We start from the raw sequence: 13,275 nt of genomic DNA, 5'->3' as shown, positions 1-13,275 counted from the left end.
ATTTCATTCTTAAGTCTATAGTTAAGAAAAAAAATGCCAGTTATTTCTTCTTAAAAAGGTTTTGTGAATCTGGGCCCAGATCTCCTTATATTTTTCTGTTCCCAAAACATTTTTCTGTTCCCAAAACTACAAACACAATCCATGAAGTTTTATAGAATTAACGTTTTCCCAAAGTAAAAAAAAATCGCGATGTTTAGGAGTGCAAGGTCAAACAGAGTTTGTGCATACGCTTACTATACAGAGGAGGCGTTCCCTAACGAAATATGCAAATAGATGATACAACGCGCCAATAGGATCTCGTGCTTGGCTTTGCCCCACCTCCTTACTTGTTCCGCCCACGATATGCTTCATTAGCTACCGCTCTAAACGACGCATATGAACAATCTTGGATTAGTTATAAAAATGTATTTGCTAGCGTCAACCTTACAATTGAACCAATCACCGACGAAGGGGCGTTGACTAAGGCTATCGAACTTCGGCTTGACTACAGAATAAGAAGAAGAAGAAGAAGAAGAAAAATAAGAAAATAATGTCGTGTGCACGAACATCCGACAAAAACCGTTACCGAAAACCAAAACCGTTACCGAAGACCAAAACCGTTACCGAAGACCAAAACCGTCACAAAATGTCGTCATAATATATGCCGTACCGAACTGTTTTGGATGCGAAGCATGCCGTTATTAGACGGGAGAGTGACACACACACATATATATATATATATTGTTGCCTGAACTGAGGGACCCGAATTAGCTATTGTGCTAAACCGAGTCGCTGCTAACTAGCTAGCTTGTTAGCGTGTGTTTTAGTCAGACATTTAGCTAGCGTTAGCTAAGGTTTACAGAGTACCTACCACCTGAATAGCCTTTCTCAGGTTGCAAGCACGTCCTAGCTAGTTAGCCATGTTGACTTGTAGCGAACATTAACTACATCGATTTAAGTCAACAGTAACTAGCTAAAATGCAGTCACACAGGCTACAAGTTATCTGCTAACGCGTTAGCTAGCTAAGGTTTATTTCGGTTCGGGCACAGTAGGCAGGGGTCTGTCCTGTTTGCCCTCCGATTTGGGTTTTGCTTTCATCTGTCAAACTGAGGATTCACAAACCCGGTAAGTAAACAACGTTAGCTAACCTTGGTATAATGTGTAATGTTAGCGTAGTTGTAAAACTAGTTGGCGAGCATTGCCAAAAAACGTGTTTTAGCTACCTAATATAGCCAGATATGTTTATCTAGCTGAGCTGAAGTCTTTATTGGATTAAGCATACCTAACGTACATGTTTTGGTGGGCTAACTGGCAAGCTAACGCCATACTCCTCGCACAATGTAATCAGTTAACGTTACAATCTGGATCTTTGCCAGGGTTGGTTGTTGATACTGCAATGACTGATATAAACATGAATGTTAATGTTTGCTGTAGCTAACCATATGTGATAGAACCTTTTTGAAAAAACATCAACCGTTTTTAGTGTTAGGGCAGTAAACAACTGCTCACACTCAAAGCCTCCATCGTGCAATGAAAACATGTTACTTCGGTATTCAGCTGTGACAACCTATGGTCATATGTAACACTGGAGGAGCAAGTGTGACTTAATCTGCCTCGTATATTTAAATATGAAGGATTGTATTGTCAAAATAACGCTCAGTCTGTACGTACTCCCAGATATTTGTCTACATATAGGCCTATCATATATTCATTAATGTGTTTATCCTTCCCATTTTCTACCCATGTATTTAGTGCCTCTGAGGATGTGGTAAAGGGATATTAGTTATCGAAAACCCTACTCCATATGTGTAGTGTTTACAGCGGTTAAGTTCGCCCACATTTGGCTCCGTGTCAACTACAATTCCGACGCGGTGTTTTTAACGTTTTAGAGCAGTTTTGCACATTTCCACAAGCAGTATATGCCTCCAGTTGCGTTTACACACAGGTGTTCGGAGCACGCGAGATAGCTATGAAAAGCCAACTGACATTTACTCCTGAGGTGCTGACCTGCTGCACCCTCGACAACCACTGTGATTATTATTATTTGACCCTGCTGGTCATCTATGAACGTTTGAACATCTTGGCCATGTTCTGTTATAATCTCCACCCGGCACAGCCAGAAGAGAACTGGCCACCCCTCATAGCCTGGTTCCTCTCTAGGTTTCTTCCTAGGTTCCTGCCTTTCTAGGGAGGTTTTCCTAGCCACCGTGCTTCTACACCTGCATTGCTTGCTGTTTGGGGTTTTAGGCTGGGTTTCTGTAAAGCACTTTGTGACATTGACTGATGTAAAAAGGGCTTTAAAAATACATTTGATTGTTTGATAATTAGCACATGTGGCTGCATATTTCTTCTGTCTGTCTTCCGTAGTAACATGGAGATATGGCTTTGTGGGAACACAAAGGTGTGTAGTAATTTAACCTTTTTGTTTTTTAAAGATGCATTCCTTATGTTTCCAAAAACGTACAACAAGCGATGTCAGAAGACACCATCATCAGTAGGCGCTAAAGCAGTTAGCATCTATGAATGTGGTAGGGGGATATCAGTTGAATGATTTATGTGATCACATATTAGGAGCCAATCCAGCTGTGGCTTTTGAAAAGCCAGTTGGCCCTGTGTCATTCTGTGGCCTGTCCTACCGGGACATCCTAGAGTTGCTGCCTGCCCCACTGACGGGCTGTGCCCCATCAATTAGCATGGGTCACCTGTTGAATGTGTCTCTGTGACAAATGTTATTCTTTCCACATGCAGCGTCCCTATACGTTCCCCTCTAGAGGTCACCCACCTAGCCCATTTCTCTGGCTCCTGTGTGCTGGCTGACCTCCCTGGAGTTGACAGTGGTGTTGAGATGGGGGGGGGGGGGGTGTTTGAGTGGCATGCGTAGCCATGTTATTAGACATAGCTGTTGTTGAAGGATATCGCTGAAGGCTAGGAGCCTAACCCATTATGGTTGGTGTCTTGGGGAGTGACATTGTTGTTTTAACAGTGTTGGTGTCTGTCACTCTGCACAGCTCTCTTTCTTCAAAAGCATAATCCCATGTAGAGAGATCACACGCCACTGACGAAACAACATTTTATGCTGGTAGAAAGACAACAACAACTGCATAGTAAACATTCGGTCAGCAAAAGCGATATACATTTGCAGACTTGCATGTTGTAAGTTATGACATGTCTGTGAGTGTGAGAAGATGTTGATTAAGCATTTTTTAAAGTTTTTTTTATTTATAAAGCTATTCTATCAAGCTTCCCCAGCAGTTAACCTACATGCCCATTCAATAGGCCTACCTCCACCCAGCTATTACACATGTTCATTCAAATCCTCCACCTCTAGTCTAAATATTTGTTGTTGTTGAAATTCTGTTTTTATTTGGGGGGGGGGGGGGAGCAAAAATAAGATTCAGACACAAGTTACATTTCATTGAGACTTCTCTCACACCAAGCCATAGTTCAGTTGTCCATGAGAAAGTCCACTCATGCAACACAGCCCCTCAGGGCCACTCCACATCACCAAGTCCAAATATAGAATGTACATATAGTTGCCTCCATTTTTAAGTGTGAATATGCAAGATGTCTACAATGAAAAGCATCAAGACAAAGAGAGCACAAAAGTTAAAAAGCATTAAAAACAAAAATTAAGACATTCAGTGAGTCTCAGGAATGCAGTGTCATAGAACAAAGGTCTTTGTTCTCAATGTTCCAATATTTTTCTCTCCCGTTTTTTTTTATACAGTAACTATTAACAGGTGAACAGATGGATTGTATTACAGAGCCAGATTTTTCCACTTTGACCATTAAACAAAATCAGACCTTAACCATGTTATATTACTCAATCCATTTTGACAGTCACTATGAATCCATTTTTTCCCCCTGTAGTCTCAGAGAAAAGGTCAGCCTCTCCATCACATAGATCACATGTTATCCACTCATCTACCACGGACGCCTTTGATTCTAACTGTTATAAGGGCTTTCTTACTTGCGATTGGGAGTATTACCAATCAAGCTTGTTCCCTGAATAAAAAAATAAAAAATGTAACCTTTTATTCAACTAGGCAAGTCGGTTAAAGAACAAATGATTATTTACAATGACAGCCTACAGGGAAACAGTGGGGTTAACTGCTTTGTTCAGGGGCAGAACGACAGATTTTTTACCTTGTCAGCTCGGGGATTTGAACCAGCAACCTTTCAGTTAGTGGCCCAAGTCTCTAACCAGTAGGCCCCTGAATACAGAACCTCACCTCTGCATGAGACATCAACCCTAAATATGCCTTCCATGCATCTTTGCACGTCCTGCCAGTAAGAAACAAGCTTAGGGCATTCACAAAATATGTGGTAATGGTTTGCCTCATTTGCCTCATCTCTCTACCTGTACATGACCATCTGATCATTTATCACTCCAGTGTTAATCTGCAAAAGTGTAATTATTCGCCTACCTCCTCATGCCTTTCGCACACAATGTATATAGACTCTCTTTTTTTCTACTGTGTTATTGACTTGTTAATTGTTTACTCCATGTGTAACTCTATGTTGTCTGTTCATACTGCTATGCTTTATCTTGGCCAGGTCGCAGTTGTAAATGAGAATTTGTTCTCAACTAGCCTACCTGGTTAAATAAAGGTAAAACATTTTTTTTTACCCATATGATGTCCAACACCCCATTCCACTACTCTGATGTCTTTCTGCAGATGAGTGATAAAGAAAAATATGATGCGCTTCTATCTAAATTCCCTCCAAGTCAATGATCTTCTTAATTTCCATAGTGATTGGAATAAGGTCTCCCGAATGGCACAGCGGTCTAAGGCACTGCATCTCAGTGCAAGAGGTGTCACTACAGTCCCTGGTTCGAAACCCGGGCTGTATCACATCCGGCCGTGATTGGGAGTCCCATAGGGTGGCGCGCAATTGACCCAGCGTCGTTCAGGTTTGGCCCGGGGTAGGCCGTCATTCTAAATAAGAATTTGTTCTTAGTTGACTTGCCTACTTAATAAATAAAACAGGTTTCCGATTCCTACACAGAAATGACCAGGTTCTCCTCCCTTTTCCATTACTCTTTTACATACACCTTCACACCCCTTGACTTTTTCCACATTTTGTTGCTTGAATTTTAAATTGCTATAAATAAAAATGTTTTGGTCAATGGTCATCCCAATCATACTACACACAAATGTTGAAGTGGCATGATGTATTTTGATATATTAAAAAAATTAATACAGAATGAAAAGCTGAATTGTCTTTAGTCAATAAGTATTCAACCCTCTTTGTTATGGTAAGCCTGAATATGTTCAGGAGTAAACATTTGCTTAACAAGTCACATAATAAGTTGTATGGACTCACTCTGTGTGCAATAATAGTGTTTAACATGATTTTTGAATGACTACCTCATCTCTGTACCCCACACAAACAATTAACCTTTAAGGTCCCTAAGTTGTGAATTGCAAACACAGATTCAACCACAAAGACCAGGGAGGTTTTCCAATGTCTCGCAAAGAAAGGCACCTATTGGCAGATGTGTAAAAAAACAAAAAAAAAAAAAACAACAGCCATTGAATATCCCTTTTGAGCATGATGAAGATATTAATTACACTTTGGATGATGTGTCAATCCACCCAGTCACTACAAAGATACAGGCGTCCTTCCTAACTTAGTTGCCAGAGAGGAAGGAAACCGCTCAGGAATTTCACCATGAGGCCACTGGTGACTTTAAAACAGTTTAATGGCTGTGATAGGAGAGAACTGAGGATGGATCAACAACATCAAATCCTATTACTCACATGCGCTGAATACAACAGGCCTTACAGTGAAATGCTTGCTTACAAGCCCTTACTCAACAATGCTTGAAGATAAGTGTTAAGTAAATAAAAGTAACAAATAGTTTAACAGCAGCAGTATAATAACAATAGCGAGGCTATATACAGGGGGTGCTAGTACAGAGTCAATGTGCGGGGGCACCGGTTATTTGAGGTCTCTGACCTCCCTATAGGCTGTCTCATTGTTGTCGGTGATTAGGCTTACCACTGTTGTCATCGGCAAACCTTGATGATGGTGTTGGAGTCGTGCCTGGCCATGCAGTCATGAGTGAACAGGGAGTACAGGAAGGGACTGAGCACGCACCCCTGAGGGTAGGGCTGGGCGCTATACCGTATTTTACGATATACCGGTATTAATGCATGGACCAGTTTGGGTTTTTACTTACCTTCTATAACGTTATTTGAATGTTTGATTTAAAATAAATGTGATGCGTCGTGTGTAACATCCGTTTTTATAGTTTACTTCGCTATGTGAGTCATCTCTCGCTCTCTCTCCATGCTGCTTTCATTCTGCATGGTCAATGCAGCGCAGCGCATGCAACAATGTCGATGGCAACATTGCTGTTTTCACTTTGTTTCTTCATATAAATCCACTAGTGTTATATAATACACCATTAGTTTGTGTTTCTTACATCAGCACACAGCTAGTTTGTCTTTTCTTAGCAAGTTGGGGCCTAAATCTTGTTAGCCGCTAATCGCTAGGTAGCTAGCTAATGTACGGAGTCAGAGCAAACATAATTAGTTATACAGCCTGATACTACCAGTGATGGTATAGACCAAAATCAGCATGTTGTTTGTGCAACAGTATCTTCTAAATCAAAGAGGAATACCAGAAGCAGTAATATGTTAGCTACATGAGGTAGCTAAGAGAAAACAGACAATGTAGCCAAAGATTATAGGGTCCCCTAGGAAACAATTATCAACACTTTGGTTCCTACCCTAAGTGTTAGGTTCCTAAGAAAATAATCACAATAACTCCTCCCTGGCATTTTCATTTGTTTTCATGTCAAACAACACTATTCAAAGTGACCACTATCATATTCTAACTATAGAATTAGAATAGTCATTCTATTTCCATGATTCCAACATTTCAAAGTGTTTTGCTCGAAATCATAAGTCAAAACGCTATTGCAACTTTTGGTTCAAAATAAGGTTTATTCATGCAGCCTTGTATGGCAGTGTGACAATTCTCAAATGAGTGCAACAAATGCAGAAAATATATGAAAATACCCCAAAAAATTGTTGAATTGAACAGTATAAACATTCAGAATGGAGAAAGACCCATTTTGAAGTTACTTAATGTATTTGTTGCTACCCTAGGGTCATGCACTACTTATAAAGCAAATTTAGAAATGTTCTAATTTAAAAACATAAAATACCATCATACTGTGATAAAAAAACTATATATATTTAAAAAAATTCAATACCGTGATATGATGTTTTGGCCATATCGCCCAGCCTGACCTAAAGGGCCCTCGTGTTGAGGATCAGCGTGGCGGGTATGTTGTTACCTACTCTTACCACCTGGGGGCGGCCCATCAGGAAGTCCAGGATCCAGTTGCAGAGGGAGGTGTTTAGTCCCAGGGTTCTCAGCTGAGTGATGAGCTTTGAGAGCAGTATGGTGTTGAACGCTGAGCTGTAGTCAATGAACAGCATTCCCACATAGGTGTTCCTTTTGTTCAGGTGGGAAAGGGCAGTGTGGAGTGCAATAGAGATTGCATCATCTGGATCTGTTGGGGCGGTATGCGAATCGGTGTGGGTCTAAGGTTAGTGGGATTATGGTGTTGATGTGAGCCATAACCAGCCTTTCAAAGCACTTCCGTCATGGCTGCAGAGGTGCGTCATTTAGGCTGGTTACCTTAGTGTTCTTGGGCACAGGGACGATGGTGGTCTGCTTGACACATGTTGGTATTACAGACTCAGACAGGGACATGTTGAGATGTCAGTGAAGACACTTGCCAGTTGGTTAGGTCCAGGTCCAACATTGTAGTTACTCCACAATATGAACCTAATTGACAGAGTGAAAAGAAGGCATCCTGTCCTGGACCTGTTCTGTCACCACACTAAAGAGGCTTATTAGGGTCACCTCTTGCTCTCTCTCTCTCTCTCTGCTCCTCCTCTCTCTCTCTCTCTCTCGCTCCTTCTCTTTCTCTCTCCCGCTCCTCCTCTCTCGCGCTCATTCTCTCTCTCAGCTGTCGCCTTTCTGTTCTGTCGGGTCCTGAAGCATGGCCTCAATTTTAGAGGGGACTGTCGCTACAAAGCAGTGTTTTGAGTTTTGAACTGATTTGGAGTGGGGCTTGAACCAGAGGGTGAAGTATGACTGTATTTCTATAATTCCCTGGAAAATAGTGGCAAAAAAACAAACTGAACAGGAAGGAAGTTTATGCCAAACACTTAAAGGCTTTAATCCCTCCCTCTTTGAGCCCTAGGTATCTTTGAGCTGAGTGCCAGCCAGTCAGTCTCTCGTACAGGACTAGCACAGCACAACATGGCTAGCAAGCTCTGACTGAGACAACAGGAAGAGAAGGAAAACACTAAGGCTGGATACTACTGTACTTCTCTCATCACAAGGAAGATGTCAGAATGAGCAGGTAAAGAGTAGACTGTTATGTACCTACTTTTCTTCAGTCGTGTCTTTTCAAGTTGATAGTAGTTGATAGTTTCTTCATCCCTAGTTTGAGCCACAGTGGTGTGAATCTTCTCTAAAACAGGATTTTTTTTCTTTTTTAAGCTCTGTTATAATTCCATGGTGTTTGGGATAGACTGAGGTCGTAGCTTGGAATCCTATTCATTGTAGGCTAGGGTATGTTTCATATCCGTTACACTGACACCGGCTGTCGGTGCATGCCTTTTATTGTTTTGGTAATGTGGTCAAGCAAAAACAGTGTCAGATTATCGTGGTTGTCATGGGGAAATAATGTGACGTAGTAAAGATAATTCTATATATGAAGAAAGTGTGTTGTTGTTGTGTGAATGATTGGCTGATGTTCTTGCAGTAGCCTAGTTTATTGCGACTAGAGACGAAGTGCTGTCTCCTTTAACAGGGATTTTTCTGCCGTTGTAATCCTTGGGTTGGCCGCCTAAGCATTTTCTCGGATCGTCCAAGTGTAAAAATACCAACCAAAAAAAACCCCAACTAAACCAGATATAAACTATGTAGAAAAGATAATGGATCTAATATATATTTTTAAATTTAGGGTATCTTTGAGAACTAACAGTCACCAAAATAAATAAATAACTAGACAGGGAGAATTGAAATTTCCCAAAATAATGAATTTAGCAGTACTAATTTTGTTATTGTTTGAGCAAAATAAAATTAGCCTTGGCAAAATGCATAGAATCGCAGGAAATGAACTGCCACATTTTCTCTCAGCTGCATGGTAAAATGTGTGTAATTGCAGGAAATATGCTTGCTTTTTAAAAATTTTTTTAATGGAGGCCTCAAACCATCACATTTTATTTATTAAGCCCTTTTTACATCAGCAGATGTCACAAAGTACTTATAAAGAAACCCAGCCTAAAACACCAGAAGCGCAAGCAATTCAGATGTCGAAGCACAGTGGCTAGGGAAAAAAAACTTCCTTGAATGCCTGAAACCTAGAAAGAAACCTAGAGAGGAACCAGGTTCTGTGTGCCAGGTGGAGATCATAAGAGTACGTGGCCGCTAAGGCCAGATCGTTTTTCAAGATGTTCAAAGAAGACCAGCAGGGTGAAGTAATAATCACAGTGGTTGTAGAGGGTGCAAGAGGGCAGAGTTAATGTCAGATGGCTTTTCATAGCCGAACATTCAGAGGTCGAGACAGCAGGTGCCGGGGGGGTCGTAAAAGCAGGTCTGGGACAAGGTGGTTAGGATTCCATAGCTGCAGCCTAACAACAGAAACTGGATCAGCAGCACGACCAGGTGGACTGGGGATGGGGACAGCCAAGTCAGTGGACAGGAATGAAGATCACGCCAGTGACTCAATCCACTTAGGTTGAGAAAGCCTGGTACGACGTGATTCACCCCTCCCAGGGGACGGCATTGGAGAGCGTGAGCATTCTAGTGACTCCGCCCCCGTAGTATGGTCAGAGATAAAGAATCCCAGTGGAGATAAGGGAACCGGCCAGGCAGAGACGGCAAGGGTGGTTGGTCACTCCATTGCCTTGTCGTTCACTTTCGGTCCCCTGGGCAGGACCACGCTCAATCATAGGACCTACTGAAGAGATGAGTCTTAAGTAAAGACTTGAAACCGAGTCTGCGTCTCTCATATGGATAGGCAGACCATTCCATAAAAATGTATTTCTATAGGAGAAAGCCCTGCCTCCAGCTTTTTGCTCAGAAATTCTAGGAACAGTAAGGAGGCCTGCGTCTTGTGTACGTGTAGGTATGTACGGCAGAACCAAATCATCTGGTAGGAGCAAGTCCATGTAATGATTTGTAGGGTAGCAGTAACACCTTGAAATCAGCACTGGCCTTAATTAACAGGAAGCCACTGTAGAGAGGCTAGCACTGGAGTAATATGATCAAATGTTTTGGTTCTAGTCTAGATTCTAGCAGCCTTGTTTAGCACTAACTGAAGATTATTTAGTGTTTTATCCGGGTAGCCTGAGAGTAAAGCATTACAGTAGTCTAATCTAGAAGTGACAAACACATGGATTAGTTTTTCTGCCAGAAAATGTTTTACCAAAAAGTGTCTGATTTTTGCAATGTTACAAATCTGGAAAAATGCTGCTCTTTAAATATTGTTGATATGTTTGTCAACAGAGAGACCAGGTTCCAGAGTAACGCAGAGATCCTTCAGTTTTATTTGAGCCGACTGTACAACTATCATTGTCAAACAGCAGATATTTTTGTGTCTTGAGACCTAGAATTAGCATCTCTGTTTTGTCCAAGTTTAAACTTAAAAACATTTGCAACCATCCACTTCCTTATGTCTGAAACACAGGCTTCCAGGGAAGGCAATTTAGGTGCTTCACTATGTTTCATTGAAATGTACAGCTGTGTTTCGTCTGCATGGCAGTGAAAGTTGACATTGTATTTCCGAATGACCACTAAGAGGTAGCATATATAGTGAAAATAATAGTGGTCCTAGAACGGAACCTTGAGGAACACCGAAACTTACCATTGATTTGTCAGAGGACAAACCATCCACAGAGATGAACTGACATATTTCTGAACGATATGATCTCGACCAGGCAAGAACATGTCCATGTCGACCAATTAGGGTTTCCAATCTCTCCAAAAGAATGTGGTGATCGATGGTGTAGAAAGCGGCACTAAGGTCTAGGAGCAGGAGGACAAACACAAAGCCTTGGTCTGAGGTCATTAAAAGGTAATTTACCACCTTTACGAGTGCGATCTCAGTGCTATGATGACTGGAGCGTTTAGTAGACATTATCTGTCTTCAGAAAGGCAGTGAGTTGCCTAGCAACAACTTTTTCTTACATTTTTGAGAGGAATGAGAAATTCGATAAAGGCCATTTAATTTTTTTTTTTCACTAAATATTATTTCAGGAGAGGCTTTGTTGCTGCCACTTTTAGTACGGTTGGTACATATCTGGTAGATAGGGAGGCATTTATTATGCTCTGCATATGAGAGCCAAGCACAGGAAGTAGCTCTTTCAGTAGTTTAGTTGGAATAGGGTTCAGTAGGCAGCTGGAAGGTTTAGAGGCCATTACTATTTGTGAATGTTTCAAAAGATGCATGATTTAAAAAAAAAAAACTTGAGTGTCTCCATTGATCCTAGGTCCTCTAAAATGTAATGTAAATGTAATCTCTGTCACGCCCCCTGCTACGCCCACCACCTAAGCCCATAAAAGAAAATGCCTGTGTAAGTGCAGTCTTTTTTTGTTCAGTGAGAACAGTTCATAAGGAAGGGCATTGGGGATCAACAGCTGTCTAGTTCTGCCTTGTGCCTCCTCTACCCACCCCGGGGTTATTTTCACTGGTAAGTTGCATCACCGTTGTCGACACGTTTGACAATACTACCATCTACTATTCATGTCATGGAGTATTCTGTTAATTAAAATCAACAACATTTTGACTACAGACCGTATTCACACCCCTTGACTTTTCCCACATGTTTGTTGCTACAGCCTGAATTTAAAATGGACTACATTGAGATTTGTTTTGTCACTGACCAACTACACACATTACCCCATAATGTCAGTGGAATTATGTTTTCTGTACGTTTTTTTTTTTTTACAACTTAATTAAAAATGAAAAGCTGAAATGTCTTTAGTCAATAAGTATTCAACCCCTTTGTTAATGCAAGCCTAAATCATTTAAAGAGTAAAAATGTGCTTAAGTTACATACTCGCTCTGTATTCAATAACAGTGTTTAACATGATTTTTGAATGACTACCTCATCTCTGTACCCAACACGTACAATTATCTCTAAGGTCCCTCAGTCGAGCAGTGAATTTCAAACACAGATTCAACCACAAAGACCAGGAAGCTTTTCCAATGCCTAGCAAAGAAGGGCCCCTATTGAAGAAAAAAAAAGCAACAATTGAATATCCCTTTGAGCAGGGAGACGTTATTATTTGCACGATTGCCGTGCGTGCGTGCGGTTGCCGTGCGGTTGCCGTGCGTGCGTGCGGTTGCCGTGCGTGCGTGCGGTTGCCGTGCGTGCGTGCGGGCGGTTGCCGTGCGTGCGTGCGGGCGGTTGCCGTGCGGGCGGTTGCCGTGCGTGCGGGCGGTTGCCGTGCGTGCGGGCGGTTGCCGTGCGTGCGGGCGGTTGCCGTGCGGGCGGGCGGTTGCCATTGCCGTGCGCGCGGTTGCCGTTGCCGTGCGCGCGGTTGCCTAGTGTGTGCGTGCGCGCGGTTGCCTAGTGTGTGCGTGCGCGCGGTTGCCTAGTGTGTGCGCGCGCGCGGTTGCCTAGTGTGTGCGCGCGCGCGGTTGCCTAGTGTGTGCGCGCGCGCGGTTGCCTAGTGTGTGCGCGCGCGCGGTTGCCTAGTGTGTGCGCGCGCGCGCGGTTGCCTAGTGTGTGCGCGCGCGCGCGGTTGCCTAGTGTGTGCGTGTGCGGTTGCCTAGTGTGTGCGTGTGCGGTTGCCTAGTGTGTGCGTGTGCGGTTGCCTAGTGTGTGTGTTTGTGCGGTTGCCTAGTGTGTGTGTGTTCGGTTGCCTAGTGTGTGTGTTTGTAGTTGCCTGGTGTGTTTGTAGTTGCCTGGTGTGTGTGTGTGTGTGTGTGTGTGTGTGTGTAGTTGCCTAATTGTGTGTGTGTGTGTGTGTGTGTGTGTAGTTGCCTAATTGTGTGTGTGTGTGTGTTTGTAGTTGCCTAGGGTGTGTGTTTGTAGTTGCCGTGTGTGTGGGTCTGTTTTGTAGTTGCTTGTGTGTTTTTGTTTCTGTGAAATCTTGACATTTGAACTTATTTCTCTTTTGTAGCCTTTGATTTAGAGAAGCTACGTTCGGTCTGTCTGTGTCTGAGGTTGTGTGTCTTCATAAGTCTCTTTTGTATATAACACAGTCTTTGGTATTGTGATATTTGATTAGAATAGCTCTTCCAAAAGCAA

The 13,275-nt window shown here is 42.4% G+C and overlaps 1 protein-coding gene across 3 annotated transcripts in view; it reads left to right on the top strand.

The window, feature by feature from the left end:
* The first annotated feature begins 368 nt into the window (after window positions 1-368).
* LOC139413910 (spidroin-2-like) overlaps window positions 369-13,275 on the top strand; it is a 70,321-nt gene continuing 57,414 nt past the window's right edge. For 2 of the 3 annotated variants that reach the window (XM_071161761.1, XM_071161759.1), the window contains exon 1: window positions 369-1,105. The gene's annotated coding sequence lies outside the window, so the exon portion shown is untranslated. Of the gene's footprint in view, window positions 1,106-8,147; window positions 8,373-13,275 lie in introns of those variants that run through there. The other variant, XM_071161760.1, reaches the window with a different exon arrangement.

Source organism: Oncorhynchus clarkii, chromosome 7 (assembly GCF_045791955.1).
Source record: "Oncorhynchus clarkii lewisi isolate Uvic-CL-2024 chromosome 7, UVic_Ocla_1.0, whole genome shotgun sequence".
In the NCBI taxonomy this organism is placed as follows: domain Eukaryota; kingdom Metazoa; phylum Chordata; class Actinopteri; order Salmoniformes; family Salmonidae; genus Oncorhynchus; species Oncorhynchus clarkii.
The sequence above is the reverse complement of the archived record's forward strand: the minus strand, read 5'-3'. Positions and strand labels throughout refer to the sequence as shown.